This window comes from Kogia breviceps, chromosome 4, assembly GCF_026419965.1.
Source record: "Kogia breviceps isolate mKogBre1 chromosome 4, mKogBre1 haplotype 1, whole genome shotgun sequence".
In the NCBI taxonomy this organism is placed as follows: Eukaryota; Metazoa; Chordata; class Mammalia; order Artiodactyla; family Physeteridae; genus Kogia; species Kogia breviceps.
In genome coordinates, this window is record NC_081313.1 from 85761340 (window position 1) to 85787969 (window position 26630).

Consider the following 26630-nt stretch of genomic DNA (forward strand, 5'->3'; position numbering starts at 1 on the left):
GGGTAGAAAGGATCTAGATGACAAGATTTGTTTTTCCATTATCCTTTCTTCAACTTCTTCCAAAACTGGAGAAAAAGGAGGAAACAGTAAACAGAGTCCCTATCTTATCCCATTTATTCACATAACAGTTTAATTAGATTAATTCTGTGATATCCATTTTTGTGATATGAAACTGGGACTAATAGAAGCTAAAGTAACTTATCCAGTGTTTGCTAGTAAATGGTAGAACTGGGGTTGAACCCCTGGTGGTTTTTGATTAGGATGTTATTAAACCCACAGGGACACAGATCAAAGCCTAATGGTTAAAAGCAATTACTTTGAAGCCATTATTGCATAGTTTGTAACCCTGTTCAGCCACTTCCAGCTGTGCAACTTGGCAAATTTCTAAACCTTTGTTGGTATCTCATTTTCTCATCTTTAAAATGGACATAATAACTGAGCAAGTCTTAAAGAGTTTTTATTAGGATTACATGAGTTAGTGTTTATAAAAATTAAGAAGAATGCCAAGCACACAACAAGTTCTGTATGTTAGTTAAGTAAATTTTTTCTTTTCAGCTGGGGGACAGATATTTGCATATGCTGAAAAAATAATACTGAGAATCTTGTTCTAAACACTTCACTGGGCTGCACTGTTTGTACTAAATTCTCTTTGATTTTTTTTCTTTTTTTGATCAGCTGCCATACAGTGCCAAATGCAAATATGTAGGAGGTCTTTTGGAATCTGACACAATTTAAAGCAGGACAATTTTTCTGAAACCTTGGACAGTATAAATAAGCAATAGTAAGTCAAGAAATGTTTTATAGCATGGTAGCATTGCTCATCCTCTTTTGGCTATTCCTGTAGTTGACAGATTGTGCATGGATAATCAAACACAATACTAACAAAAGTGATATTCCTTGTCCAGGTGTCTTTGATGTTGAAATATCCCCTGTGAGTGTTAAGAATTGTTTGCAAATCATGTTTAAGATTCAAATAGTGTCGCATCCATCAGATGTCCCGATAACCCTTCCTGTTCCATATTTCTCAGGGACTTCTTTATCTTTGGGGATTACTCTACCATTCTACTTTCTCCTTTATATAGAAGAGCATAACATATGATATTACCATCATTGGATTATGCATGTACTTGAGATGACAAAAGTACAGATTGAACAAAAGCTGATGAGTGAAGAGTAAAATTATATAAATAATATTGTCAATCTGCATTCCTAATTTTAATTATGATCCCCCAAATGATAAAGAAATCTCATATGTGTCTGAAACTAGGTAATCCCTTGTTTTCTCCTAGTTATATTCCATTAATATCCTCCCTCCATGATCTTGCAAACACTGTTAAGAAAAAGTAAGAAAAAGATGAGTGACTTCAGGGAAAGTTTCACCATGATCATTATTTAACATATGATTGCTGTCATCAAGGCCCATGTCTATTTCAGAGGAGTGGTTACCTTACAATATTGAGTCTGCAAAACATCCTAGCTTATTAGTTCTGGCCAAGAGAAAGACTCGGTTCATTAGTCAGAAGAATTAACTCATCCATCATATACAGTAACACAAAAACTGGACCTCAACTGCCATTCTTTCTTTTACAAATGATCATTTTATTCCCTCTAATGTTCTCTGTCCTATATTGATAAGAAATTATTTTTTACACCATCTTAAAGCTGATTCATGAAGAGCTTTGTTCTTATTATAACAAAACTGACTTTTAAAAAAGAAATGACTTTTATGGAAATATGAAAAATTCGATGTCTTGATTAATATTTTACATATAATTTTACTCTACTTTTTGTTATACACCAATACTTTGCATTGAAACTTCACCCAACTTTCTAAAAAGATATACTTTATTCCATGTAAATGCTATCTCCTTAATACTTTACTTTGCTGTAAAATGTGATATAAAATAGTTCATATTTCACAGTTAGTTGTGAAAACATGCATATAAAACCCCTCGCATAATGTCTGCACAGAGTAAATGCTCAAAACATTAAACGTTGACTAAATATATTAAATAATTATAATTTTCTATCTAAAAATAATATCAGTATATACTTATTGTAGAAAAATTAATAATACAGAACACTGCAGTGAAGGATATATACCTATGATTTCTTTAGAGATAAACATAATTAACATTTTTTATGTAGCCATCTTGGATTTATTTTGTGGGAAGGTACGTATGGATTTAGCTATGTATATTTATACTGATACAAATATACATCTATGTGTGCATGCATATATCTAGCTAAAGTTATAACTATGTATATAGATACAGTTATTTAATTAAATTAAGATCATATGGTATTAACAAAAAATACAAGTTAAATACATATTTGATCAAACGTTATATCACAGAAATTTACCTTGTACTTAAATATTTTGAAAAATGTAATTTAGATATCTGCATATTATTCCCATGATATGGATGTATGAAAATCTATTAATTCAATGTCCTACTACAACCTGTGTATTTTATTTCCATTATAAAATGTTACAAATAACTATGCATTGGAATCATTTGAATAAAAGTTATTTGTAATATAACTTTTATTCATTAAATTCTTTTTCTGAATGTTTGTGGATACCAGAATTTTTTTTTTAATTAATTTTTTCTGGAGGGGGGTTTACTGTGATCTTAGTAATAGATTTTTTTGGGAGTGAAAATGGACTTTGAAAGATCATTTTATTTCAAAACTATGATTTTACAGTTAAGGTAAGTGATCATCATTTATCTAAGAGGCTTGCTCAGAGTTACATTGATAGCAAATGCATTATTCACACATATGTCTATTCTGCTGGTTCCCAGGACATTACCTTTTCTTGCCCCACCTTTTCTTGCCCTGAACAATAACCTCCAAGAATAATTCAACTCTTTTTAAGCAAATCCATATGGCCCTTCTACTTTCCTGAATTTGACCATAGGTGAAATTATCTTTATTTTTAACTTTTAGTTCAGGTAGATATACATTTTTCCTTCTTCAGTCACATGTAAAATTGCTATTTCCTATTTCAAATGGGCTTGTCTTAGAAGTCTACTTTCCAATCCCCTCAGAGGACTTGGTTCCAGGTGATTTAACTTGTTATGGGCATTTCCTCCCACTAGATGAGTGTCATTACCAGAAGTAACGACTGTCCAATTATCTCAATCAATTATGCCATTGGAAGCAGACAGACTAAAGTTCTACTGATTATATCATTTCATAACTGTTATTTTACCTTTCTAATGAGCTTCAGGGTAACGGTCAATGGCCACATCTGACTTTTTGTTGCCCCAGTTCTAGCAGTGTGGCTTAAACATTGGAAAAAAGCAATAAATATTTGTTAAAAGAAATGGAATAAATTTTTTGAGGAGGATTTTGTTTATTACCAAATTCCAAGTCAAATTAAAACACAAATCAAATGTTTTTATTTTATAACTAATTTTTTTAGATCAGACTAAAATAAAGTTGACAATGAAATTAAAACAAAAATAATGTATACTGCTACTGTTTGCAATTTATTCATTCAATTTATTTATTCAACCTTCAATTTATTCATAAAATATCCTTTTGCATGTGCAGAAAACCTAAAGTTAAACAGGGGTATATATACTGTCCATGCATTTGAAGACAAACTTTGATTTTAATGCTTAAGAAGGTGACATTTTTGATGATTTGAGCTTGTTCAAAAAGAAGATGCCTCAAAAAAAATCTTGAACCAACTTTCCCAAAAGTATATTTATTAATTAAAATCAATACTGGTATTGGTATTTTAGTATACTGAATCCTATGTTTTTTCATTTTTGATTTTCCCATATCCCCACCTTCTCCTTGATATTGTCTTCTAACTTTTGATATAAAGGAATTGTTTTTGTGTCAATCTTAATAATTTCATGGAGGGAAACATTGAAATAAAATTTGAATAGACAACTCAATTTAACCTATTCTGTGAAATAGTACTTTTATATTCAATGGCAGTCAACATAGCTTTACTTTTTCTTTTCCCATTTGGATTATTAAATCATTTGTTTTCTGGATTGCATTTTTAGAGGCCATAGGAGAAAAGATACATCACGACACCATGAATAGCCTTTGAGGAGACAACAGTCATTACTTCCCCTAATATATCACAAAAAGAATGGAATGTATTCAGCTACAGCTACTATACAGAGTTAAATAAATTTTATATTAAATCTATTTATTTTTCAGTGATTTAGTTAGGTTTTTAAAAAAAATGACTTTCCTTCCACTTTTATTTTTCTTAGGCTCTACATACATCTAGAATGTTATAAAAGATAAATCAAAAGATACTATTTATCTCATATTTAAAGATAATAAAATTTACTCTGAGTTGAAAAAACAAATACATTTTATTTATTTAATGTGGACAAAAATGACAGGTACATTTACAGAAAGCTGATAGAAATATCAGACATATTTATAAAACTGATATAGGAAATATAAACATTAAGGTTTAAAATAAACTCTGCTAATCCAAAATGTACTTTGGCTTAAAGCATTACAATTTTCCTCTTTTGAAATTGATCATAGGTCATCTAAAGTAATTTAATTTCCCTGAGAATTAAAAATTCTGGATGTGGTATTTGTCAAGAAGCTCAGTGTCTAGAGTTTTCTCTCTATCAAATCAAAAGTGCATTACTGCTATTCTTTGTTTGAGGAGAGCATACCTTCTTGGATTTTTATTGTTTTCAAGGCTATATTGTTGATTCTGTTGTCATAAAGTACTCTGATACATGGGCACTGCAATCCATAAATTAATAAATAATAATGCTTGGCTAACCACAGGCAGCAGAGCTTCTCTGCAGCATTTGTTTCCTAGCGGACATTTTCAGCACCCTCCTTCCATTATTTCAGATGCTGTTTTAATTAAGTGGTAAATACTAAGAGGCAGGTGATTTTCCAGGGTGACAGCAAGGCCCCCTATCTATCATCATTTTATTCTAGAATTTCAAAGTGACTACCATTTGAACTTGTATAATAAGAAAGAAAGAACTGATGTGATTGCCAAGAAGCAGGTGCTGACTGCTCTCAGCATTGCAGCTGTGATAGTAATAAGACAGACTAAATTCATTCCCTTTCACAGACATAACTTGATACATAAACTTTTGTATTACATTCTATAAACAAAATAAGAAGATACAGGTTCATGTATAGGTATAAAATGTGACTATCAATCCAAATTCTTGATTGGAGTGGTTGGTAGCATTATTAACGAAACAGTTGTACTGAACTTCTTCAACAATAAGCAGAAGTTCTCACATACATGCACTTAATTGATGTTGGCAAAAATACACTGAAAATTACAGGGCATAATTTTGAATCAAAATATGTCCCAAATAAAATATCCAATACATTGTTTATAAATGAATGTAAAAAAGATCCCATTTAAAAAATCAAAACCAATATAATACTTAGTAATAAATTTAACTAAGGATATAAAATTCTCTACTCTGAAAACTACAAGACATTAACGAGAGAAATCAAAGAAGACACAAATAATCGAAAAAGTAGCCTGTGTTCATGGGTTGGAAAAATTAATATTTGTTAAAATGTCTACTACCAAAAGTTATCTATAGATTCAATGCAATTTTATCAAGATTCCAATGATATTCTTTAAAGAAGTAGAAAAAGCTATTCTTAAAATTTATGTGGAACCACAAAAGACCCTGAATAGCTAAAGAAATCCTGAGAAAGAAGAGCAAAGCAGGAGGCATCACACTTTCTGATTTCACGCTATACATAGTCATCAAAATAGTATGACACTGGCATAAAAACAGACAAATAGACCAATGTAACAGAATCAAGAGACCGTAAATAATACCAAGCATATACAGGAAACTGATATTTGACAAGGTAGCCAAGAATACTCAGTGGAGAAAGGGCAGTCTCTTCAATAAAGGTTGCTGGGATAATTAGATAATCACATATAAAGGAATGAAACCAGACACATACCTTATACTATTCACAAAAATTAACTCAAAATTGATTAAAGACTTATGTAAGACCTGAAACCATGAAACTCCTAGAAGAAAACATAGGAATAAAGCTTCTTGACATGGGTTTTGGTAATGATTTCTTTGGCTATGACACCTAAAGCACAAGCAACAAAATAAATATAGACAAGTGGGACTACATCAAACTATAAAGCTTCTGTACAACAAAAGAAACCATTAACAAAGTGAAAAGACAACCTACAGAAAGGGAAAAATATTTGCAAACCATATATCTGCTAAGGGGTTAATATTCAAAATATATAAAGAACTCCTTCAACTTGTATAGCAAAACAAAAACAAACATCATCAACAACAAATAATCTAACTAAAAAATGGACAGATGAACTGAATAGAAGATAAACAAATGGCCATCAGGCACATGAAAAGGTGCTCAACATTACTCATAATCAGGGAAATGCAATTAAAAACCACAAGAGATATTACTTTATTCCAGTTAGAAGGGCCATCATCAAAAATACAAGAGATAACAAATGCCAGCATATATGTGGAGAAAAGGAAACCCTGTGCACTGCTGGTGGGATTACAAACTGGTACAGCCACTATGGAAAACAGTATGGAGGATCTGCACAAAATTTAAAATAGAACTACCATATGATTCAGCAACTCTACTCATGGGAGTAATATCAAAGGAAATGAAAATGCTAACTAAAAAAGATAGCAGCAATATTGACAACAGCCAAGACATGGAAACAACCTAAGTGTCCATGGACGGATGAATGAATAAAGAATTGTGGTATGCAATGGAATATTATTCAGTGATAAAAAATGAGAAAATCCTATCATTTCCAAAAATATGGATGAACCTTGAATGCATTGTGCTAAGTGAAATAAGTCAGACAGAGATATAAAAATACTGTATGATTTCACTTGTAGGCAGAATTTTTAAAAAGACAAAAAATTAAAAACCAGAAAATAAAACAAACAAACTGAACTCATAGAAAAAGAGATCACGCTTGTGGTTGCCAGATACAGAGGATGGTGTAAGGGGATATTGGACGAAGGTGGTCAAAAGGAATAAATTTCCATTCACAAGATAAACAAGGACTAGGGATGTAATGTATTATATAACATGATGACTATAGTTAATATTGCTATATGATATATAGGAAATTTAAGAGAATAAATCCTATGAGTTCTCATTACAAGGAGAGAATTATTTACCTTTGTTCTTTTTTTCTTTCTTTTCTTCCTATTGTATCTATATGAGAAGATGGATTTTAGCTGAACATTTCATAATATACATAAATCAAACCATCATGCTCTATGCCTTAAACTTATACAATGATATATGCCAATTATTTCTCAGTGAAACTGGAAAAATACTATACATTTTAGCTGAGGTAATTTGTAACATTTGAGTGTGTGGGCCTCATTAAAAAAGGTTGTATTTTTAAATGATGTAAGGAGATGGTAAAAACTTCACCATTCTATTACAAAACAACTTGAAATGGAAGGATAGAAGTAATTTTCATCACCTCCTGGTGGTAATGAAGCCTAATTGCAGGAAAGCAAAACAAAAGAATGCAAAAATACAGTATTTTCTGTATTTAGGTTAGGGTAATAATACATGTTAAGCAAGAGATGTGATTAATAAAAATCAAATGTCAATCATAACACAAGAAAATATTTATCTTACATGGGTATGCCAAATGAAAACTTAGCTGTATTTCATTAGAGTAAGTGATGTGTTCAAGACTAAGTCTTTCTCAATTCTAAAATAAAGTAGGGCTTATCTTCAAAATTTAGGTAAAAAACTAAGTAGTAGAGTTACCTTAGTGAATCAGAGAAGTGGCTTGCCATTGACTTAAAAGAACAGTCTCTACAATTATTTTATGCCTAAGGAATGACTTAGTTAATACATAATTATTCAAATTCTATGATAATTATTTCTGATCATTTTCCCACCTGCTTTTAGAATAGATGGCCACTCAGATCTTTGCTAAATTTTATTATTCTTTAATTTTAATATCATTTGGTTTAGAACTAGGAAATCTGATGAAGCATTGTAGCTACATAGAATTTTATTTTGTATATAATAAATATTTTAAAGAAATTGTGCCCTCTTGATGGAAATGATAAAAATGATGGACTATTGTTTTCAATAATTTGTAATTATAAATCTGCACAAATAGTAGTGAATGTTATTTTGTAAGCTGGCAGATATATTGGGACAATAAATTCCCCAAAGTGAGATTGTTTTGTCAAGTGGGTAAACAAATGCCTTTTTAATATTTTGATATATTTTTCCAAAATATGTTGCATATGCATTATAGCATTTTATACTCACCCCAAAAATTAGTGAGAAAGGCAGCATCTCCACAATCTTGTCAACTAGTATATTGTCAAATTTGGTATTTCTTTCAATCTATTACATGAAGATGGCATCTCAAAGTATTGATAGTTTAATTTGCATTTCTCTAATTATGAGTGAGTGTGAGTGTATTTTATGTTTTAGAACCATTTATCTTGCTTTCTCTGAGTAATGCCCATGTATGTCCTTTCCTCCTTTTTTTTTCATCGTATTTTGAGTTTTTCTTATTCATTTCCTGTAATCTTGTGTACATTAAGGCATTAGCCCTTTTGCCTGTGATGAGCTGCCAATATATTTTGCCAATTTATCATTAATATTTTCATTTGCTTATATTATTTTGGTTTTTTGGTTTTTAGTGTGGTAAACTTTATCATTCTTTAACTTATAACTTCCAGGTTTTGTGTTGCATTTTAAAAATCCTTATAGCATTCCAAATTTTTTGTTCTTTTCTCCCCAAAATATGTACCCACATTTACTTCTGGTACTTTTATTATTTTGTTTTTTTAATTTAAGTTTTAATCCATTTGGAATTTATCCTAATGTAAAATTTGGTGAAGTAGGAAACAAAATTTATCTTTTCCATATGACTAACCAGATGTCTAAATATCATTTATTCAAAAGGTCTAATTTTACACTGTAGACTTGAGACAGAGCTTTATTGCATAATAAAACACTATGTATAATTGGGTCTGTTTCTGGATTTTCTATTCTGTTCAATTTTTTTCTCTCTGTTCATGTTCCAAATTCAAATTTCAATTATTGAAGATTTATCACATGTTTAGGGAAGGCTATTCCATTCTCTTTAATCATTTTTTTCAAAGCCTTTCTGAATATTGTTAATTATTTATTTTACAATTTATATATCAGGAGCTGTCTACTTCAAGAAAATAAAACAGTGTTTATTTCATTATAGTAACAGACTTAGCATACTGCTGTGGTTAAGAGCATAGACTATAGATTAAATCCCATTTCAATCTCATCACTTATACTGTCCAGCAAGTTATTTAACTTCTCTATGCCTCAGTTTGCATATCTATAAATAGTGATGGCAAGGATTCTTTCAGGCTTATTTGGAGGATTACACAAGTTAATATATGTTAATATCATAGAATTATGCCTAAAACATGGCTATAAATTTAATTATTATAGGTATTATTAATTGTATTAATATTAAAATTACAAATTAATATTGGTAAACACACACATACTTGGATTTGTACTTTATCTGTTTGTTCTTAAGCAGCTCTATTGTACCTAGAACTTGATATCTCTGTGCTTTGCTTTTTATAGAGTTGAAAGAGATAATAATGCACACAAAATAAGCAGAAATCAGGTTACTGGTCCCATATTCACCATGTTTTAGAAAACAAGTCAAACTTTAGCCTCTGGAGATGTTCCAAAAACATTTTTTTGAAGGTCTCATTGGTTTTTTTTTTAATATTTTTTTTGACATAGACCATTTTCAAAACCTTTATTGAATTTGTTACAATATTGTTTCTGTTTTATGTTTTGGTTTTTTGGCTGCCAGGCATGTGGGATCTTAGCTCTCCGACCAGGGATCGAACCTGTACCCCCTGCATTGGAAGGTGAAGTCTTAACCACTGGACCACCAGGGAAGTCCCCTGAAGGTCTCATTGCTTGATGATGGAGTGGTGGAGGTCTTGGTTACCAGGTCTTATATGAATTGTCTTTGTGTCCTATCCAACCTATACAATAAAACATACGATGAGAGCTCTGCCTATCACAGTCAGTAAGAGTTCAAAGCTAAAACTACAATAATGCTATTAGTACAGGAAAAACCCAGCTGCCTTCAGTTTTAGAGTCACAAATATTGTTCTGTTCAACAATATCTAAAAAGATATGATACCATCTCTGCCAGACTTGTGATTGCAGGCATAGCTGCACCTGTGCTATTCCATATCAGTGTTCCAGAAAACTCTCCTCCATTTGGCTAAGATGGCCGCCATGGACCACACCTTTTCTGAGGCCCAGGTGGCTGGCATATACTCATTCTGAAATGAGAAGCATGTGTCTTTGAGGTCTCCATGGTCCAACATATGAAGATCAAGACCTCTATTAGTTGCTCAAATAGCTTCTTTATCTTTCCTGGTTTGCTTAAATGATATCTTCATCTCTTTTGAGTTCAGAACTAAATATCTGATACATGCAACTAACTGAAACAGCTACTAGCCTATAGCCAAGTATGCCATACAATGTACTGACTGCCAATTTAAAAATGCTGCTTAGCTGGCATTTAATGCCTAAGGCTACATGTCCAGATTCTAATAGTAGAGACAAACAGCACAACCATACAAGTCTCTCTCATGACTACAAAATACTTCCAAAAGTTTACAGTTTAAAGTGTAAAATCATGTATTGTTCACTCCCCAAAAGTCTATATTTTGCACTTCCAAATAGATTTCCTTTATAACACTGTTCTGATTTTATCTCCTAAATCATCAGTAGAGTCTACCCCTATAAAGTAAGAAAGAAGGAGGAGAATATATGCTACCTACTGGCTGACTTATTTGAAAGAAGAAGAGGAAACACACAAAAGCTACCTTGATAGGCCCATTACTTCCCCTCGAAATTTAACAACTAGATATGTCACTCTAGATGTCTTGTACTATTAATTTCTGGACTCTGTTTTGTTTCAAAGCTATTTTAATCTCATAAAAATATTTTTATATATTCTTGAAGATTTTGTGGAAGAATTAAATTGTCCATTTATTAAATGTTTGGTTGTCATTGTAAAATTATTTGGAATTAATAATTTTGTACATTTGTATAAAATGCATAAAGGGGGCAATATTGTACCTGAAAAATTAAAGTATTTCCTCCTTTTGGGCACAGCATTCTTTTTGTTAATGTATTTATCTCCTCTTGCCTTAGTGACGTTTTTTCTCTTAATGTGCTGTTTACTGGGAGAAAGTTAAAACCTTCACATATGATCATAATTTACTGAATTTTCATTATAAATATCAAATTCTTGATTTCTGCATTTTGAGGTTATGCTGATGGGTATCTATAAATTTAAGGATTTTACACTTTCTTTCTAAGTTCAAGTGTTTATACTGTGACTATCGTTACCTCTGGGAAAGCGTTTTTGCATTAATATCTATCTTGTCACAAATAGTAATATATATATACAACTTTCATTTTGCTACTATTACCCACTTGTCTCTCTTTATATCCCTTTAATAGCAAAGTTTCAGTGTTCTTAGATGTTAGATATCTCTTGTAAATGAAAGGCTAGATTTCTAAAACCCAATTTCAAGATTTTTTGGTTTTTTTTACCAGCTATTTTATATAATTTAAGGTAATTGTCATTACTCACAAACTTAAATGTGTTGCTTATATGTTATTTTGTCTCTGTTTCATGTTTTCTGCCTCATTTTAAAATTTCTACTGTATTTTGAATTATAATTTTTTCTTATTTCGTAGTTTTCTACCAGTTTGCATAGGATATATTCTACTTCTTTTCTTATAGTGAGTACTTAAAATTTTAGTATATATATATTTATACTAATAAATCCAAAATAAATCAATACTTGCTCTGAATAACTGATTCTTGGGGGGATAAAAAGCTGACTAAAGATATGGTACAGAGAAGGTAAAAGGTAATCCTGAAATCTCTTGTCAAACCAGAAAGTAAGAAAACACTTAAAGAGTACTAAATTATATCAGAAGAACTCAGGAATCAAAGTGAGGTGACCTACACTTTGAGCAAAGATAAGACAATTTGATCATCAATAAGAATAACAATTCAATACATCTAAAAAATTCAAATTTGTGTTAATGCATGAGTTTCTAGTGATACTAAAAGAAAAAAAAATCACCATAGGAGAATACTAATTTTTTAACTTTTTATTTTGAAAACTGATATTTTTTCTGCCTTTTCTATAAAAGAATACCTTAGAGTAACCAAATAGTTGATGATCTCAAATCATTTCTCTTTATAAAGTAAATTTTTATATAACAAAGATGGATTTCAGAATTCACTTTTGCAACAATCCCTAGTCAATAAATGGATCTAAACAATAATATTCATTGTTTGCTAAGATCACAACAATGAGACCACCTTTTGAAATCAGAACAGCCCTTTGAAATTATTGGTCTTAAGGTCTATCTACCAAAGTACGTAATTTACTGAAAGAACCTATTAGATATGTTAAATGGCACCATGGGAATATAATTAGCAAAATCCAACCCTTGGAAATTCTGTGAAACATATGGCCTCATTTATTCAACAGGTAAATTCTAACACAAAGAGAGAGAGAGAACCTATAGTTTAAAACCAATAACTTACAAGAAGTGTAATAGATATATAAACCAGTTGCAATGCATGAGCCTTGTTTGAATATTTATTCGAGCAGATAAAATGTTAAAAAGTATGACTTAATCAAGGGAATTTGGACACATTGAGTATTTACTGATACTCAATTTATTCTACTTTACTGATACTGATGTATTCTATTTTAAAATAATATACTGATGGTTTATTTTAAAGAATTCCTATATCTTAAAATATTTTTGGATTAAATGACATAGATGCTAGGATTCATTTCAAGTTAATTAAATAGGGGACTTCTTTTGCAACAGAAAATAAGTCAAACTAGATCAGCCATGCTTTCTTTGATCCTTGCTGAAACAATGATAAATATATGAGCTTGTTGTGATAATTTTTTTCAGTTTTAGAATAGTAAGAGTTTGTTCATAATAAAAAGGTTTTATATTTTTTAAGATTAATCCTTAGGTTAAACCATTTTATTTTCATTTGTTCATATATTGGAAATTTCTTTAGTCAGAGTTTATTGATAGTAAATTCCCTTGGTTTTTGTTCATCGAAAATTTTGTTCACCCTCAACCTGAAGATAATTTTCCTCTCTTTAGTAATAATACATGGAAAGGAGAAATGAGAAATATTATCTGCCTATTTCTTTACCATCTTCAATTTGCCCTGAATAAAGTTCATCAGAGGGTTAACCCCTCCTACCCTCCTGGGTTGCATCATCTGGCTGCCACTCAGGAAGCAAGATTTGCCGCTCTAAATTGTGGTATTTTGTACAAGTCAGAGCAGAGTAGTTTATTGTGTACTGCTTATCTACTCCACTAGAATGTAAGTTCTATGAGAAGGAAAGGTTTTTTTGCCTTTTTCTAAAACATCTCCTTACCAATTATAACAGAGCTTGAGATATTATGAACAACAAAGACAAAACATTGGAGAATAAATGAATGAATAATGAATGAATGAACTTTGTTATATGGGAAAATTTCACCTAAAGTCATTTATATAAACCTCTCGTACTAGCAGTATCAAAATTTTGTTTTTATTATTTCCTTATAAATGAATAAATGCAGAAGAATGCACTAAAGGCTATTTCTAATTAAGTATTGTCATTGGAGGTAAATGGTGCAGTTAATATTATCATTCAAGAGTCCTAGTACTTGGGTTATTTTCTTTTAAAGAAATAATACACTGGATAGTTATTTTTAAAACTTTAAATTAGAAAGAGTAATATGATCTATGCCAGACATTCTGCATGAAATGCCATGCAAATTCACACCTGATTTAGTGAGTGAAGAATGCCATTTTCTCCAGCATCACTATTATTCGTGGACAATGGAAAAATAACAAAAATAGCTTTGGAGAGGAACACAAAGGAATTTTATCTTTATCCTAAGTTTGATAGGGATATTTAAGTCCCAGACATGTGGTAATGTTTAGAGGGAAAAAAAACTCATTTTTTATGATTTCCATAAGCAGAAATGCTTGGAATATTTTAGGTAAAATGAATTTCTGCCAGTCTATCAGAGTTTTAAACTTTAGTAACTGAGATTGGTTTCCTTTACATTATTTGAAATACATTTCCTGAAAATTATTAGTATTTGATAATTCTTTTCTATGCCACTGAAAAAGGGAGCAGGGAAAAAATGTTTCAGTCAAGAAAACTGAAACAGAGAAACCCAGGACAAGACACCTGTGAAACAATACTTCAATGTTTTTAAGAATAGAAATTAAAAGCTTCTTGAGACCATATCTATATACTTATCTACTATAATCAGTTTTGATAATTTTGAAAATAATCACTGAATAAGTGATGGATGTACCATCAACTGTAAACAACCTAAAAATCCCATCAAGCACACTGCAGTCAATTAAACTGTTATGCATAAACACAGCAAGAAAGGTTTTCCAATGCTTCATTCTCAGACTATTCATGAGCATAATAGACCGTGCTATTTCAATGGAAAATGCAGTCAGCTCTTTATTATCCTCACTAATGGTGCAGATAATCCAAAGTGTTAGATAATCCCCAAACCATTTATCGTGGCATTGAAATAGACCTTTTAAAGTTAAAAAAAAATCCTTTTTAAAATTGGGGTTCATTTATTCACTGAGAGTTAGACACATCTGAGACCTTTCTGCCCTTGCAGCTAGCGGACAGGAATGAAGGTTCTCCCAGCTCTCTATTAATACTCCAACTTTTAGTCCATATTTTTATTCAGTGAGGTATTATTTTGCAACACTCTCATAGCTAGCTTGCTTGATTCCTCCCTTCCTTCTTCCTTCCTTCCTTTTCTTCTTTTAATATCTTTCTTTTTAATAAGTTGCCAAATAAGAGGCAGATATGTGTTTTTATCAAAAGTAATGCATTCAAATTTCTTATAAGACATGTCATCCTGCACTTGTACTTAATAACACAAAGTTTTGAATTGTTGTTTGAGAAAAAAATGTTACATTCGTTCTTTCATTACCATTCTTCCACAATACTCTTCTCCGTGTGTTAACAGAACATTTCCCTGTATCTAGTTGGCACTCAATAAACCTGCAGTACATTATTTAAAAATTTAACAGCAGAATATGTATTCATTATAAGAATCCCTCCTTTACAGAAGCATGAAGATTGAGAGGAGCACTACAAATTCTTTCATGTTAACTGAGGGGACTTCCCTGGAGGTCCAGTGGTTGAGACTTCACCTTCTAGTGCAGGGGGTGATGGTTCAACCTCTGGTTGGGGAATAAGATCCCACATGCCTCAGAGACAAAAAACCAAAATATAAAACAGAAGCAATATTGTAACAAATTCAATAAAGACTTTAAAAAGTGAAAAAAAAAGAAAACTTAACTGAGAAAAAAGGGCCCAAGGGAAAGTAACTAGCTGAAGGGCAAGAAGGGAGCAGAAGAAGCAGCTGAAAGAGGTCCTCCCTGATTTTTTTTTAATATGCTATCTTATTCTTAACAGATGAATCCTAGTTTTCTGTATGATATTATTCTGTTAGATAACATCATAGACTGTCTACTTGAGTTTGAACTTAATTCTAGGGTCCTCCTCCTGTGTGTTCTCCCATCCCAAGAATAGTAAATTTGGGCTGAAAATTTACTTGGCATTTTTAAACATTAGTTTGTTTCCTGAACAGAAAGTCATGGACTATAGGAAAAGACAGCTTAAGAAGTGTACTTGTTTTCTGAGGTATATCAACTGGGGATTTCAAATTAATTACTGGAAATCATATTAAAAACTTTAATTGTTGAATAGAGAACATTTATTTCCCATTTTGCTTCCTTGTGACCACAGAGAAATATGTATTGAAAATTACATTTTCCATTAAATTATATCTAAAGTGTTATGCACAACTGAGTGCTTCCTTATTCTATAGTCAGAGAACAATTAGAATTGTCTACAATTGTTAACAATTTTCTGTAATTGTCTACAATTACTCAGTTTAATAGTTATTGCAAGCCAATGCTTAAAAACGGGAGTTCCATCTGGGGCACTATTAAAATGAGGCTTAGTGTAACTAAAATGACCACATGCTCAAGAAATGTTACATTGATCTTTAGAAAATTCATTAACATCAACTAACAATGGTGTTTAAATCATGAAAGATGTGTCCAAGAAATAAAGTTTTATACTAAGAATTTTACTAATGCTTAATTTTATAACAAATTCAAATCCAAATAAAATCATAAACACAATTTTTAAATTGTAAAGAAATCATATTTTAAACTACTCATTGAGCAAAATTTTAAAAACTGGTTACTACCCTCATCACACTAGCAAATATCTTTTTCTGTCCTTCTTTTATAAAAGAAGTTTTCTTGCACTCTAAGCACAGTAGGAAAAGGGAGCATAGTCCTTCAAAATACTTCCTACTGCCATCTCATAGTCAAACATGTGGCATCATTCATTTCTGGATAATATTAGATTGAACAATATGAAATCATCAATATTTGACCATTTGACCTAAAGAAGCTTGAAAGTTTAGTTTAGGTGAAAATGTGGTAAAGGTCCTTTTTTGCATTATAAGATTAGAAAGTAAGACTATTACTTTCTAAAAGTAAAAGTCATTAATAATAATGGATAACATTTATTGAGAGTTTACCACATACCAGGAATTTTTTACATTATCTTTCTTCATTCTGACCATTGTCCTAGTGGGTAAACATTATTGTTGTCCCTATTTTACTGATCAAAATAATTGATTATTAGAGACTTTAAGTAACGTGACCTAGATTACAAAGCTATAAGTGAGAGGTAGTGTAAGGTCTTTTACCTCATGCACTTTTTTCTATAATGATATAGAAACATTTTCTGTATTTCTCCTTTAAATGAAAAGCCATGTTTCATAATGATGTTAACCTATACTTTATTTCACAAAAGAAATTGAGAAGAAAACATTCTCCCTAGGATATGGAAGTCCCCAGCTTGTTCTCTCTCCCATGGAAGAGCCAGAATTCAATCTTTGCATGGAAAGCCATTTTTAGTGTTATGTGAGCACTGTTTCCCTTTTATTTAAGGTGCCAAAAGGAACTGCTTAGAATTAGCAGGTACCAAAGACTAGGGTGTTATAAGACAGAAGAAAGAACTGAGAAAAGGGAACTTCATCATTCTGTAGGGAGAGTTAGGGTATCTCTAGAAGGAATGGATGGCTGAAACCATCAGAAATCAGGGGAGGACAACTGTTTAAGGGAGAGGAACCCAAGAAGAGTGGGAGAATTAAGTTGGAGATGTGGGTGTTCATAGGGGACATTTTCCACATGTCTAGAAAGCATTGAGGTCACTCTCTAAAGGCAAAGGTATTAAGGAAGTGCCTTTGTGTGGTAGAATAGAGCTATAGAATACACAAGCCAGTTAGATTTTTAAAGTAAAATAGTGCTTTAAATTATGTCTGGACCCTTTGTCATTCCCATTCAGCAATGACAGTGGCTGAAGTAGTAGTCTAAACATTGATGGTATTAACACTACTTGATTATTATTTAATATATATCTGGTTGCATCTTATTTCAGGCTATTTGGAGGCAAAGAGGATCTACTACTGATAATATTTAGCTGGAGGATATGTAAAGATAATACATCCTAAAAAGATAGGTAGAGAAAAAAGAAATTGAGTAGAAGGACGGTTAACATGAAGCTAATTGCTCCCTGTGATTCTATTTACTCTCACTGTTTCTTGTATTGCTAGTTCTCTAGCTAGACATAGTTTCAGGTAGTATTGTGTTAATTTAAATTTGCTTTTTCTACCTGTTCACCACCCGCCCTCTGAACCACCCTTTAGAATTTGGCTACCATACCTAACATAACCCCTAAAAATGTTTTTGCAAGGTAAAAATAATTTTGTTGTCACTAAGTCCAATAGTCACTTCAATTGCTATCTTTCTTGAATTCTCGATAGCATCAACAACTCCCCTTACTGGAGTATTCTCTTACTTGTATCTGATTTTCCTGGTTCAGTTCACATTTCTGTAGCAGCTCCTTGTTTCTGTCCTTCTTGGCTTTTTTCTCACACCTTTCTTTTCTCTTTTGATTTTGACTCTCCTTGGCAAATTTCATCTAAGCCCTTGATCAGTACATTTTGCCTATACATTTCCAGCTAAACATTTAAACATCTTCATTTGGATGCCCCATGACCACCTTAAACGTAATTGATCTGAAAGAAAACTCATTATTTTCTCCAAAAAAATCTGCTCCTCCTAATGTGTTTCATAAGCAGAGTGATGGCAATCCCATCCACCTAAGAAACAAAAAAATACACAAAATGCTGGCAGTCATGTTTGATTTACATCTCTCCTATCCCTTCAGTAACAAAGTCCTATAAATTTATTTTGCTAAATAGTTCTCCAATTTTCAACACCTCTGTTTAGATGACCAACATCCTTCACTTGAATCACTTCAACAGTTTTCCTCTAATAAACTCTTTCCCCCTCCAATTCAATCTCCATACTGTGTACAGAGTGATGCTTCCAAAAACATCCATTTGATTGAATTGCTCTTTGTTTAAAAAGCAGTTCACTGGCTCCCCATCACTCATCTGCTGACATCCAAATATGGTATGATCTGCCTCCTATTTACCTTTCCACTCTTATTACTATCATCCCATTTTCCATATTTAACATTTATCAGTTACTTAAATATGTCACTGTTTCACCCAGGTTTATGGTACATGCTTTTTCCTCTCTCTAGAATACTTGTCCTCTTTCTCTGAACCCATCCACTAAGTGTTTGAAATACAGGTCTCCTCTGAGGTGTCATTTATTCTAGGAGAGCATCCAAAATCCAATCTAGTTTAGACAAAGTCCAGCCTAGATTAGAGGCTCCTTCAATGTTATCCCATATTATCTACTTCCTTTAAACCCATCACACAATACTTTAGCTGTCTCTTATCTTTTTTTCTTGTCTTAGATCTTAATGAAACACCCATAGGGAATGGAGCTTTTATTATTTATCATTGTTTTACTTGATCTTAGAAAAGCACAGAAATATGGTGAGTGTCAATAAATATGTGTCAAATGAGTAACTGACTGATATTAATATTCTCTAAAGATTTAGATAAGCAACATCAGGTAATTTACTTCCTAAAAAATACTTCCTGAAAAAAGGAAGTATTTGGCCTGTGTTAAAGATGATTGAATTCCTTAGTTTTCCTTTTAAGTGAGTGAAAGAAAATTCCATGCTGCTGAGGGGAAGGATTATGCCTAGCTGTCTCTATGGTTTCCATAATACCAGCCCATCAGTGAGTATAGACTGAGTCAAATAAATAATTGTAAAATAAATAAATCAGTGCGTGAATCATAAAAACTATATAAATAAAATCAAGGAAATGTGTAATTTTCCCTGGATGTCTAAAAATTACCCCATTAAGGCTAGTATATTATAAAATTGACAATTGTTTCACTGAATGTTTTCCAGGGAAATGAATAAAGGAAACACCAATTATTACTAGATAAACTTAAGGATAAAGCTTCAAAATGTAAAGCTGCAAAAAAGACTATAAGATTTATGGCTAAGATAATATTTCATATTGGAATCTTTGAACTCCAATTAAGTCTATAAAAACACATACAGAAAAAAAGGCTAGTCTATACAAAATGATTTTTCTGTTGAATGTGTAGGTAGAAATACAGATGAGTTTTTAAAAAAGGACAGCAATGAATTTTTATTTAGATTAGCAGAGTTAAAAGCACTTAAAGACTTATGTAATCACACACACAGCCTCCAAATCTACATGTAACTGGTAGTAAAGTTATAATTCACACCAGCAAGAGACAAGAAATTCAAGTGCAAAGATAAACCATAATTCACACCATTGAATTATTGAGTTCTCACTTCCTTTCTCTGGCTCCATCTAAAATTCCTCCTGAGGATCTTAAGTCAAAGCTCTATCTGGAAGCAAGTAAGCCTGAGGAAACCTAAGATCCTCTATCACCACTCAGGCAAAGGAGAATCCACAAGACCTCAGAAGTGTATACTAATCCTTCACAGTAATGTAATGTGCAGTGCAGTGTACTCAGGTGGAAAAAATCTATTTAAAATTGCATTATGCAACTACAGTAAGTATAATCTGCTCAAAATTGAAGCTAGTTTTTGTCATGTCTTACTCACTGTAGATGTTCTTTTCTTTAGCAATAATATTGAGATACATTTGTGGTTATTAAAACTAAGTAAAAATACACGTACAACCACCACAGTAAAATCATTGGAAAATTGTTGAACGTGTTAAAAAACAAAATTCAACTGAGTAAATTATAAAGATCTTATTGGCTTTATTCAACAATTCATGAATCAGTAGCATTCCATCTAGCACATAGAAATGAGCTCCAAAGAGCTGTACAAAATGAAAGACTTTTAAGGGCAGAAGGGAGTGGGAACAAGGAAGTTATACTAGCAAAAAGTGGATTGGATGTGGTACGGTCACTTCCTTTAGGGGATGGCATGTGGTCTATTGGGCAGCCTACCTTACTAGGGCTACCTTACTGATTCCTGATTGACTAGTTTAAGATTCCATTTCTAGAAGAGACCAAAACTGTAATTAAGTCTTAGTTTGGTGACATGGGGCTTACCATAAGTGACTTCATTTGGGGCCTGTTGTCTTGTTTTTAACATACTATTCTTTAGGGTAGAAATCACTATGGATTTATTTCATAAAAAAGTCATTATTCTGGTAAGACAAAGGTTTAAAGAAATTATAGCTGTCTTTTCCCCCCACACTTAATCATATTAGCAATCTAAGTAAAACTTTCTAAATGTTTTCTAAAGTTATTGATTCTCGTTGTAAAAAATCTATCTGAACTGTATCATAGAGTCGTTAGCAGGTAATGTTATGCCTCACAAATTATGTACTGGCAGAATTTACTGGTAAGGTAAGAGAATCAGAACTCATTGCCTATTTGCTTGACTAATTGTTGCTACTGTGTGCATTTCAGTGCATGTAGGTTCTGCAAAACAGTTTTTAATGAGGTCATTAGTATTTTTCTTATATTATTCCCCTAATTCCCTTCTACAGTCTTTAAAACCCTAATCAGCAGAATCATTTACAAAACCACTTTATAAAGTTTAACAGTTAACTGCAATGTGGTATCAATGGACTTAAGTATTATACCTTTAATATGTGTATATTGTACCACTCAAAGAGAGTCAACTCCATATATTTGTTCAGTAAATAATAATAATGGTCTTAATAAGGTATTATGCATATTTGATGAGTTTTAATGTAAAGCATATTTCCTAATATAGAAAATATACCAAAAGCCATCTTTCAGTACTAGTAATTATCTTCCTTAAAATCTGTTCAGAGCAGGAGCTTCCAAGTGAATGTTAATGAAGTATACATCAATGAATTCTTTCAGGAGAATTCCACACTTCCAAAAGAGTTAATATGGAATATGAAACAGACATGCAAATTAACTGTGGCAAGGCATTAAAAGTATATAAATGCTAGCCCAAATTGTTAAGTATCAGCAATGAAAGGGGATAACTGCAATTCAGCAGATTTAAATTCTAGGCCCAAGGGTAACAAAAATATAGATCAAAGTAGGATGATTCTAGCTAAAATTTTCAGAGCAATCTTGTTTCAATAGAATGACACTACCCAAATAGTACTTCTAGGACCTGATGCTATCATTAACAAAATAATACAAGTCTTGAGCCAATGTAAAACTCACATAAGCGCTTTATATTTTAAATAACACAAAATGCTTATAATCTTATGTATTTCACTTTCATTTCAGTAATATTGAAACTTCAATTTGCTTTAAAGTATTCCAGTGGGAAAATTTCTATGAATATTTAAGTGTTCATTAGATATGTTGACTCTAAATTCCTCCTCTACACACTGAAATTCTAAATGATTCAAGCTGAATATCCATAAACCCAAGTACCATGAGTGTGTGTATATGTGGATTTCAATATAATATAATGCAAAGTAATATATTTGCATTCTGCTACAATTACTCCAATAATTAATAAATAACGACTGAATCCTAAATCTGTGTCTAGATTCCAGATCTTTTTTCTGAACTTTAGTATTCTGTACTCTCTATCTAGATGCCTCACCCATCTTTAACTTAACATATAAATGGCCTCTTAAGTGGACTCTTCTCTCTTCCATGCTTCTTCTTTTCCCATACACAAATTTTTCATTTGTACATTTGTTTGTACAATAAAACCTACATTCCCTATCTTAGTTAAGACCATATTGGATTTGTCCTTGAACACTGTCTAATGTTATTTCCCATAACTCAGCTACAAACTATTTTATGCCTCAGTTTTTTCACAAGTGTTCTTCCTCAATGCATGGAACACCAGACTCTTTCCTGCTTGTCTCCTGATAAATAATTATGCATTATCAAGTTAAATTAAGGTCAGCTTTTAGACAGCATATTGCCTGATACACCACTCTCATATACAGAACTATTTCTCATATATTATTGAAGTAAATATTTACATATCTCACTGTCATATAAGCCTGTCAGCTATCAGGATTTAATATTTTCAAAAATATTCTCTGCGTGGCTTCCCTGGTGGCGCAGTGGTTAAGAGTCCGCCTGCCGATGCAGGGGACATGGGTTCGTGCCCCGGTCCGCGAGGATCCCACATGCCGTGGAGCGGCTGGGCCCGTGAGCCATGGCCGCTGAGCCTGCGCGTCCGGAGCCTGTGCTCCGCAACGGGAGAGGCCACAACAGTGAGAGGCCCATGTACCGCAAAAAAAAAAAAAAAAAAAAAAATCTCTGATTTATATATATCTTGTTAGTATACAATACATGTATGCCTATCATTATTTCTTTTAGGAAAGGGAGAAAACAAAAATACTGATAGAAATAGGACATATTTTTGAAAACATATGTTTAAATTCCATTTTTATGGCTCAATAATATCCCATTGTATGGCTATACCACATTTTTTTTCATCCATTCATCAGATAATGGACATTTAAGTTGTTTCCACTCTTTGCTCTTATACATAATGCTGCTGTGAATATTCATGTGTAAGTTTTTGTGTAAAATGTTTTCAATTCTCTTGGGTACATACCCAAGAGTGGGTGGTATGATAACTGTATGTTTACCTTTTTGAAGAACTGCCAAACTATTTTCCAAAGTAGTTGCACTATTTTATAGTCACACCAGCAAAGTATGAGGCACCCAATTATCTTCCTGAACATTTGGTATTTTTCATTGTTTTCATGATAGCCATCCTAATGGGTGTGAAACACGCAAAACAAGGATGAACTTTGAAAAAATTATGCTAAGTGAAAGAAACCTGACACAAAGGCCATGTTTTGTGTGATCCTATTTATATAAAATGTCCAGAATAGATAAGACCATAGAGACAGAAAGTAGATTAGTAGTTCCCAGGGACTGGAGGGCATGACTGATAACAGTTATGGTGTTTCTTTTTGTGTAATAGAAATATTCTGGAATAGCATAGTGGTGATGATTGTACAACCTTGTGAATGTAGTTAATTATAGCATTTAATATGGTGAATTTAAGTTCTGTGAAATTCTATATTACATGGATTATATCTCAATAAAACTTACAAAGAATCATGCATACAAGGTGGAAAAAAATAAAAGCAAGATTTCCTTCTCATTCTCAGTGTTTTCTGTAAGGAAATAAGATACAGATAAGAAAGGAATATGCCAAGTTTTGTGTCATGGTCACAATATTTCTGAGTTTCAAAAGCTTATAATGGAGGTGTTATTTGCTCCACATTCTGATTGAAATCCTGGGGAAAGGTTAGCAGAATGGTGAGTCCTCATCAAGGGAGCAGACCCAGAGTAAATGCAACCTTGACAGCAAGATCACGCAGAGATAGGGCTCTGAACTAACCTTCATTTCTACGTAGTGTGACACCAAATTGAGAGAAGTCCTCCACGAGTTCTGATACAGCAAGAATCATGGTGACTCCACAGAAGGGACTTCAGGAACACAGACTTTCTCAGCGGCTGGATAGAGAACATGATCAAGTTGCAGAAGTGTCCATAGTGTCAGTAAGATGTGAAAGGGAGCCAACTGGCCAGAGTTGCATAGATCTTGACCAAGCCTGAAGAGAGACCAGACTTCATGATGTATATCTCAATCTCAGGGCCAATTTATCCCCTAATATTCAAACTAACTACTTAAACAGAATAAAAACTTATAATATGAATGCCATCAGAATAAAGAATGACCTTTTGATCAAGGGGCCTTGTTGTGACTAGAGCAGCCAGAAGCAGGAAACTCACGGATATGAAAACCAAGGCATTTGGACCAAAAAAAAGTCTTTTTAATTTAAATATTCACATTCTGAGTATAGATTGACATTAATAAATCAAACTAAATCTTGTTGTTCTCCGTCTTCCATCCACATCACTAGGCAATAAATTCGGGGATTGAGAAAGGAGATTGGTAAGCCTCCCTTTACCCACTTAGCTATCAACTAGGGGAAGAGCAGGGAATGGGATGAGGTCTGAAAGTCCAAGAATATTTCCCAAAGAGAGTGAATTACTTTAAGTGTACAACTTATGATTCTGAACCAAACCTATTCTCTTCTGTCATGTACATTCTACTAGGTTCAAGTTAACTGTATGTATCTCTTTCTAACTCCTTGTTCAGTGAGCTCATATTGGTAGCTTGAAATTGGCCACTATCCCTGTGAACACAGATACTATTTTGGATAAGAGAAAGATTTTGTACAGAATATCTCAAAAACTGATCACTTAACCAAAACACATTAAGTAATCTAAAGAGGTAAGGGATTAACCTAAGAATATCTTGCTGAAAATTTTGTTTTGTTTTCTCCTTGCTTCTTCAACTCATGAAGAACATTGGAGCAATTTTATCAGATAAGCTATATTTTAACTGTCCATCTAAATACATTCTGGATGATTTATTTTCAGCTATACATCAAAGAAATAATTGTCACATTCAAGGAGTTTAAAGCAAACAACCACTGCTAGGGAATAATATTTCTGAACCAAGAGGATGGTGTAAAAATACTGGAGGGAGAAATATTAATGCAATCATAAACAAATGCTGTCTCAAAACTAGCATATCTGTGTAAAAAAGTGCTCTTTTTTCATTTGATTACAAACACCCAATAAATGTATGTTCTATATAGAATGAATCTATTGATACTTGTTTTGTAAAGTAAAAATAATTGCATTTTATAATTTCTTTTATTTTCTGATATACAACACTCACCCCCACTGTCAAATTTTCAAGTGTATTTCCTTGTAAACACATTATGAATAAGATAAATTGTAATTATTTAGTATAATTTTATATCAAAGTTTATATCTAGACATAAAGCCTTTTCTATTAATTTTTCCTCTTATTATTGTCGAATTACTTTATATTAATATCAATATAATCAAGATGAACAGCCATGGCTGAAGAATGGATAAAGATGTGAAATAATATTCCACTGGATACTTGCAATATTATTCATCCATGAGAAGGAAGGAAATCCTACCACTTGAGACAACATGCATGTACCTAGAGGATATTATCCTAAATGAAATAAATCAGACAAAGACAAATACCATATGATTTCACTTATGTGGAATCTAAAAACCAAAACATATGAACAAACACAAAAAGAAACAGGGTCATAGATGAAAAAAACAAACAGGTTGTTGCCAGAGGGAAGGGAGGTTGTGGGATGAGTGAAATAGGTGAGGAAAATTAAGAGGTACAAACTTCCAGTTATAAAATAAATGAGTCATGTGGATGAAATGTACAGGGGAATACAGTCAATAATAATGCAATATCTTTGCAATGGGGCTTTGTCAAAACTCAGCTATGTTTATGAGGGTCTATTTCTGAGCTCTCTATTCTGTTCTACAGATCTATATGTCTATTCTTTCACCAATACCACACTGTATTGATTGTTTTTGCTTTATAGTAAGTCTTGAAGTAAGGTAGTGTCAGTCATTCAACTTTGTTCTTCTCCAATACTGAGTTGGCTATACTGGGTCTTTGCCTCTCCTTATAAACTTTAGGATCAGTTTGTAAACAGATATTCACAAAGTAACTTGCTGGAATTTTGAAATTCCATTGAATTGAAATTGCATTGAATCTATTGATCAAGTTGAGAAGAATTAATATCTTGACAATATTGAGTCTTCTTATCCATGAATATGTAATCTCTCCATCTATTTAGTTCTTTGACTTAATTTATCAGAGTTTTGTAGTTTTCTTCCTATAGATCCTAAACAAATTTTGTTAGATTTACACTGAAATATTTATTTTTGAAGGTGGTAATGTAAATAAATAGTATTGTGTTTTTAATTTCAAATTCTAGTTGTTCATTGCTGATATATAGGAAGATAATTGACTTTTGCCTATTAATCTTATATCTTGCAATTCTGTTACAAAACTTATTAGTTCCAGGAGGTTTTGTGGTTGATTCTTTTGGACTTTCTACATAGATGATTATGTCACCTATGAACAATGACTGCTTTATGTCTTCCTTCCCAATCTGTATACCTTTCAGTTTCATTTCCTCTTATGTTGCATTAGCTGAAACTTCCAGTACAATACTGA

The 26630-nt window shown here is 32.2% G+C and overlaps 1 long non-coding RNA gene across 1 annotated transcript in view; it reads right to left on the minus strand.

The window, feature by feature from the left end:
- LOC136794037 (uncharacterized) overlaps window positions 1–24053 on the minus strand; it is a 178458-nt gene extending 154405 nt beyond the window's left edge. Inside the window, exon 1 of the long non-coding RNA XR_010840206.1 lies at window positions 23934–24053. This is a non-coding gene — a long non-coding RNA (uncharacterized lncRNA). The remainder of the gene's footprint in view (window positions 1–23933) is intronic.
- Between the last annotated feature and the right edge of the window lie 2577 nt (window positions 24054–26630).